Genomic DNA, 8,265 nt, shown 5'->3' with positions numbered 1-8,265 from the left:
ACTGCAGAAAATATCTTCTGCTCCTATAAAAACACATACGTTATATTTGTCATGTTATTTAATTGTTGAATATAAACAAATAACTATGACATAATGACAAACATAAATAATTAAATTGTGAATCCGATAAAGTCAGACAAAACCAATATTTTAATGAGATCCATTTAATTGCTTTTAAAGTTAATCACGTGATGTTGGACATAAATTTTAACGTAACGTGAAAGGTTATTTGAGTCCGTAATGTTTATTTTTTGTTTTAAATATATTTTGTTAATAAAATTGGTTTGCAGAATAACATTCCTCAGTTGGGGAATAAATATCACAATTATAATAATCTATTATGCTTTATTATCATTATAATGATTATAAAAATATACTAGCTTTTCATCCATGGTTTTGTCTGTGTTGTCTTAAACTCAACAAATTACTTACTAATCGTACAGTCGTTTTCTAGTTTATCGTAAACAGACAGACAAACAGATGCAGTGAAGGACTTTGTTTTATAATTTGAATTGATAGATGGAAATCTATTTTTTTTCTGCTTCGTTGTGTTGAATTTATTTCAAGATTATTGAGTAAAAATTAAAAATTTGGTAATAAATTATGTGAAGGAAGAAGAAGACTTTATTGACATAACGTAGGTACTTACTGAATTTAATAATAAAATCAAATATTCAAATATATATTTTAACGTTACTTACCTTTTTCAGACTAGAGTTTGATAAAAATAAATACATTTTCTAGTGTCAAAAAGTGCTTTTAACTTCAAAAGCTCTTTGACTATTATGAAAGCCAGTAAGTGGCCTATCCCGAGGTCATCTCATTTACTTTGTATCCACTTAAGTTTTCCTTTTGATTGCGATATTTAATTTATTACGAAGATAAGATACATTTATTTTTGCTTAAAACTAAATCTAAATGCTTAAACGTTCATATCTATAATATCTAGATATATAGTTAAAAATTGGTCGGTACTTTATTAATGACCACATTATCATTAAATATTGTACTTATATTTACACCACCAACAAAAGAAATAAGATTTTTTTTTAAAGAAAACAAACAAATACAATTAGTATTTAGAGTCAGTCTTATCACTATAAACAAGCGATCTTCCAAACTTGAAAACCTACGCAAACATTTTTCACATATTTATTCGTTTTAGCACGATGGGTCAAATCACAAAACATTACTTCTCCAAACACTTTAACCTAAAAGCACCACACATTGACATAGGTAAAAATAATTTGAATACCATACTGTGTTTAATGAAATCAACCCAATTCACTTACAAATACATAAATCAATCCCTAGATAGAAATGGACAGTCCGCAAAAGCTCCTTTCACAAAACATTTACATCAAGAAGCACGTGGTTACTCGAATATATCGTAACCATTGCTACGTCGCGTATCACACCGTTATGTAACCCGACGAATGAGTATCCTGTTATATACAGTATGTCCCAAGTATGGATATTGGATATACTGAAGCCAGGCGGTAGAGGACCTAGAGTCACGATCACTCTCAATCATTCATCAATCATCCGATCCGACAATCATCCTGGCTTCAGTATATTATCCATACTTCTTGGGACACCCTGTATATATGTATATTCTTTAATTTTTTTTTATTTTTTTTTGTGACTTTAATAAGCTCATCGTATTCAAGGGCGATTAATAGCTAAATAATGTAATTTTTATTCTAAGTTCCTTTATTTTTAGGCTACGGTGTCACATTAGGACGAGATCGCACATTACTTATTACCTCCTTATTCTACATATTATATTAGTACGGCTTAAAGCCAACCACAGAATATTAAGACATGACTTTAAACATGGGACAAGTTTGCAGTGTTTGCTTACATTTCTTGTTCTACATATGCTAAATTTTTCCATAAGTATTATACTGAGTATGTCAAGATTAATTTTTAAGACTTAAAATATTAATAATCATGAGTCAACCAAACATAAATCTATCTAGTTATATGAAAATTTACTTGAACAAAGCCATGGTAAAATATATTTATAGGATATTTTAGCCATTCCGAATAAGTCATTATGTCTACGTAATAATAGTAGGTAATAAATACTAGCGAGCACCTGTGACTTCGCTTAAGTGCACTAAACGTTAATGAAACATTTTACAAATCTCTTACCCCTTTTACCCCTTCAAGGTTTGTCGCGGCGAAAATACTTAGGACCCTCTCTTTTTCCCATAGATACGTATACATACCTATATCAAATATTTTAAAGCACAATCTTCATAGTCAAGCAGTACATCTATTAAAAGCGCTATTAAAACATCTAGTTTGTTTGTTTGAACAATATAATATTGGGAATTAAGATAATAGTTAATATAATAGAATTAAGATAATAGATAATAGATAAGAGTTTTGTGTTCGATACTACATATGTATCGAAAAAGGCTAAAGGCGATAGAACATCAAAAGCATAGGATAATAAAGGAAAAATGCTAAAAAAGGTTTATTAGATATATTTTTTAATTTAAGTATTACTATTTTAAGCCAGTGTAGTATAATTAATCCCACCAAAAACATTTTCATGTAAAATGTTGCCAAGACGAGCCCATATGACTCGCACTGTCAAAAAGTTATCAGATCTCATGTAGAGCCAAGCTTCTAACACTACACGCCCTAACTCTACAAGGCCTAACTTCACAAACTCTACACCTTAGTCAAAATATGTGGCTTGGCCATTTCGCTACATTCACATCGGCGTAAGGTGAAAAATTAATTCACTGTTCATTACTTTTGTGTTATACAATAGTTCTTGTACTAACGAACGGCCAAGCCACATATTTTGACTAAGGTGTAGAGTTTGTGAAGTTAGGCCTTTTAGAGTTAGGGCGTGTAGTGTTAGAAGCTTGGCTCTACATGAGATCTGATAACTTTTTGACAGTGCGAGTCATATGGGCTCGTCTTGGCAACATTTTACATGAAAATGTTTTTGGTGGGATTTCATTTCTTTTTGTAGGTTGTTTGTAACAATTTTTTTTTAACAAGGAGTACCTACACATATATATATCTAGGGGAACCAAGTTTTAGATTATTAGATTAGACCTCTACCGTCATCAAAATTTAATTTAAAATTACAGGTCTCATACAAACTCCCATCCCCTAGTTTAAGGGGTTGGGGGATGAAAGTTACAAGTTTTATAATTTTTTTGTTGTTTGTGTGCTAATACTAGCTTACATACAAAATTTCAGCTTTCTAGGACATTAGGAAAAAAGTTTGGAAAATCCAAAAGTGCACGACTCATAATGCTCAATTAATTATGAAATATAAAAAAAAAAATAATCATTCGCATTCAGTGACCTACAATCGTCGATTAGAATATTTAAAAAAAAATTAACTCAAATGATGGATTTTTTCACAAGTTATAGTGTTTTCAGGTTTCACACATGACGGACAGGAAAATTTTTTGACCCATTTCGGTGTTTTTATCCAATTCTAGTGAAGTAAATCAATTTTTAAAAAGTATGGGATTAATCTCCATTAAATTATCTCGACAATAGTATGCAAAATATCTTGATTCCGTGAACTAACAAGGCTATAATAATAAGAATAGCTGCAAAAATGAGGCGAAAAAATTTTTTCGATCGTAAAGCACTCTCTGATGCTTCGCATCATTAGTCGTGCAATAGATTACATCGATTACATATTATAAATAGTATATTCTTATAGATACCTTTTTCGATATAGTATCTATTTTATAGCACCAATATTCTAAACATTTTCTTAGAACATCTTCAGAGAACACAAACAGAATAAAATTGACATTTAACTGCGGCAAAACTAAATATTACTGAAACTTTATGTTGCAAGGAAAATCCATTGGCGGCGAGAAGCTTTAAGTGAATTTGATTATTCTTTTACTTTAAAATAAAGTAAATACGTTTAGTATTTATTTTTCGTGAGATTTTTTTTTAAATATACGTACGAACCATATACGAACGAATTTATAGAGGTATTGGTTTTTATCCTGAAAATTCATTTAAAAACGAAAGCTCTAAATTGCTGGCCGCGTAAAATATATTTATATTCAACCTTTTTTTTTTCATCTAGATAGTATTAAATTATCTGTGCATTTAGCTAGATGCTTGAATTTACTAGATTAATTCAGTAAGTGTTCGAATAAATTCTATACAGACAGAACAAAGACTACCTAATCCAAGAAGTAGGTAAATTCTGAATCTACGTAATGAAAGTCTTCGTATTTCCGAGGTTAATCCCGTACTAAAATAGTACAAATAATTTGTTTGTAATTAAACTAAAGCGAACAGATTACAAGATAAGTTTGCATAATTATCTTGTAAAATATCTTCGTAATATTAAACTTTGTTAATTAAATATTAATAACAACATGTATGAGTCTGACTACGCTCTTGTTAGCTTATGACGTCAGTATGTGGAAATGTTTATTCATATTTTTGAGTATGAAAAATTCATATAACTCTATGTGAAGGGCTGAAGGGAGACTAAATAAGGGTTTGTGAATTTAACGTTGTCGGCTACAACTTATGACATGAAGCCAAGTGCAAATGCTAGTAGATATTTCTACAGCTTGTATTATTCTGATATTTGAGTTCAAACAATACCAATTTTTCTCAAAATTCGTTCGGTACTTTGGACGGTACCTATTGAGCTACAGAAAATCGAAACAGACAAACATTTACATTTATTATATGAGAAAGAAGAAAGAAACCAAGTTAATCTATTACGAATTACGATAGAGAAGTATTATAGGTACTTACTTACTACTTACTTACACCTGTGGCGTTGAAATCCCGAAGTATTATAGGTATAATTTTTAATTCTTCTGATCTAATCTATAATATTATAATACGAGGCCGCCATTTCTTACGAAATGGTGAAAGATAAATTCAAAAACTTTACTTCATAAGGTATATTTAAAGACAAATTTGAGCCTCTTGTATTTTACGCTAGACATCTTTAACAAAAGTAATAATTTTAATAGAAGACAAAAAATATAATTTAATTAGTCCAAGTTTCAAATATCACAAGACAAAAGATGTGAAAATATTCCAACAAAATAACAACTGTTGCTTTGAAATGGATTCATCAATTCAATTTCGCTGTACAAATGCGGACGCCTGTCCAGGGCTTTTATTAATTAAATTCTGTATAAAAGGAACTTAATAGTATTTCTGTTGCTCTTATCAGCGTATTCCACTATGACAAGTCATATTCCGTACCTCTTTTGGGACATAAATTCGGTTCGGACGTTTTATTTCAAAAGGTTGAAAGGTATTGCGAAATATTATTTATCGGAGTTCGTCAATATCGCTTTTTTATGTTTATTTTGATGATAAATGACGACTTCTCTTCGAGTTTTTTTACTCGTGATCATGTCTGTGTATTATATTTTAGTAGTTATAAAACTTCACGTAAACGTATGTTAGTTTAGAATAGATAACTATATTTTATTACTTTTTACAGGATCTTTTATTACGTACGGACATAGGAAACGCTCGCTCTTCATAATCTGACAGTACAAATAAAAGTTTCTACGGATAATGCAAATTAAAAATGTAATCCTTAATGGAATGCGGATTAGGGATCTCGTTCCTACAGCTACGGTATGAATATTCTTTACCATTTTACTTCTATAAAAACTAATTTCCTAGAAATAAAACTACGTTAATTCAGTAACTACCATTTAAGTGATAAAGGTTTGTAGGAATGTGGAATGTGTAATTGAGAGCATTTATTAACTAGCTATGCTCCGCGATTTTACCTGCATTGCTCCGCTCGCGCTCCTGTTGGTCTAAGCATGATGGTCTATTCCTTCCTTGATAAATGGACTATCTAACACCGAAAGAATTTTTGAAATCGGACCATTAGTTCCTGAGATTAATGCGTACTCTGCAGCTTTATAATATTAGCAAAGATTACCATCAAACTATACTTCCTTAACAATAGCTTATAGCATGGCTCATGACAACGCGTACCATGAATACAAGACAATACAAATAGACCCAAAACGCGTAAACAGGGACATCGAACAAATGAAATCTATTAGTAAAGCCCATAAAGATAATGTAAGAGCTAAATGGAGATATAAATAAGGGTGAGATGTCTATCTAAACGACAGAACATCGTACGGTGATGGTCTCATTACGCACCATTTGACGCGCATGCGGTTTTGTAGGCAATCTTCTTAAATCTGTAAATAAATACAAATCTGATACTCCTGCTCCTGTACCATGATGTCTATAGCAATATTAAATCCAGTGTGGATAAATGACAGTGCTATAAAGACATATATTTAACATTATTTTAACATTATTTTGTCTAACCCCCATTCGCATGAAATATACATACATGTTATATTTTATAATATATGTTTCACCTCGGATCAGTCATCAGTTTTCTTAAAATTGTAGATAGGTATTAAATTATAGTATTTTATGTATTAGCTAGTAGGTATAAAGCGCGACACACACGGTGAAGATACTATAATATTTTATCTTAAGATACTGTAATATTTTATATTACAGTATCTTAACGCATCCGGTATCAGCGTTCGGACCACCATTTTTCTTTTTGTCATTGCGTACTAAGACTCCTGTAGAACCGCCATCCTGTTACAAATGATCCACAAAATTTCGCGTCATAAGTATGTGTGTACCTGAGCGCAAAATCATTTTGTGAATAAGCTGTTTAAAATAATGATTAAAAAAAACTATAATATTATGCATGTAGATTGGTACCCTGTTGTCACTTCAAAGGATACATAATATTTAAAGCTTATCTCGAATAAAATTTCACTGGAATTGAAGTGGCTTTGAAATTGACACGTCTCTATACGTCTCGGCAAGTCCAGTGGGACTCTGTGCTATTGTTTTACGTGAGGACGATCTCTTTTATAGTTTCATCAACTTAAGTTTGTATTTCTTAGTACCTAGGATAAGTACTTAAATATATAGGTACCAATGATACATGAATTATGAGTAAAAGGTCTTATTGTAACTTATAGATTTTAATCTTTCTTCCAGGTCGGGACGAACTTCTAATAAATAAAATTATACTGACAAACAATCGCCAACCAACGTTTACTCTGAATCATTTTGATTTTTCAAAGTTAGGTGCCTAAACCAACGATTTGAATGCTTACAGGCAACATTAAAATGAAAAAACGCCATAACTTTTTCGCTTAATCTTTTACACAAAAACAAATAACAGACAGAGTTCTGAGAGTATCTTGAAACAAAGAGCTAAGTTTTAATTGAAATCAATATGAAGAAAGGATAGCTACGTGCTAACGGAAGGGCAAAATCCAATTTTAAATGGATTATCGATGTTTGGCGCTTTATTCCGTCTTTCGTCTTTGAGCAAATATTGAAGTTCTTAAACCTAGCTGCTAAAACGTGTTACTTGATTCGATTTCACGAAATTAAATCCTGCGACATTTTAGAATTTGACTTTACGGGTAGAAATATAGTTGGATTATTCTATCGTAAATGTGGTTTAACCTTTAAAGATGGAATCGACGATTTATTTAATTAAATCCTACATGTTTTCAAAAGGGTTTGAATATTTTAATATGTCAGGCCGTGATGCCACATTCAATGTTCAAAAGGTTTTCATAAATTGGATTGTGTCATCAGAATCGGCTATATTATATAGCCTATCTAGCAATAGAAAAGGTTTTTTAATCTTAATAAATGAATGGCGCAGAACATACTAGTTAGGCACAAAATTAAATATGATAAGTGGAAATATGAACGCACTCTCTCGTTATTTAAGACTCCTAAATGCTATCCAGTATGTTGAATCCACTTAACAGCAGTTCCTCATTCTTTCTATACTAAAATTGTTCGTAAAATGAAAATAGTTCCCTCTGCATAGTATTTGAATATTTAATTCTGTCCGCAGACAGTGGACGCTTAGCAACAAATGTAGCTGGAATATCACCGTTTAATTTAGAAGTGGGTATTTCATGAATTGTTTATTTATGCTATAAAATGAAGGAATGAGGATGGTATAGTGAAATATATCTGTTCTGTTTTAAATTATTCTGTAGCTTTTCTAATACTGTTCCTTGTCCAATTTTCTATAAATGTAAGTTTTTGTAGGCATTGCACATGTTTCTGTTTCTGTGGCTTTTTGTTTCAAAGAATCTAGATATTCTCGGTGATAATGTAAATGTGGTTAAAACTCCATTCAGGATTTTTTGAAATAAAAGCGTACAAAATTTTTACGAAAAGAATTTACATTTT

This window comes from Colias eurytheme, chromosome 2 (genome assembly GCF_061535395.1).
Source record: "Colias eurytheme isolate Ceu_HAF_F1 chromosome 2, ilColEury1 Martin Lab GWU primary, whole genome shotgun sequence".
Classification (NCBI taxonomy): domain Eukaryota; kingdom Metazoa; phylum Arthropoda; class Insecta; order Lepidoptera; family Pieridae; genus Colias; species Colias eurytheme.
This window is presented reverse-complemented; position numbering follows the sequence as displayed.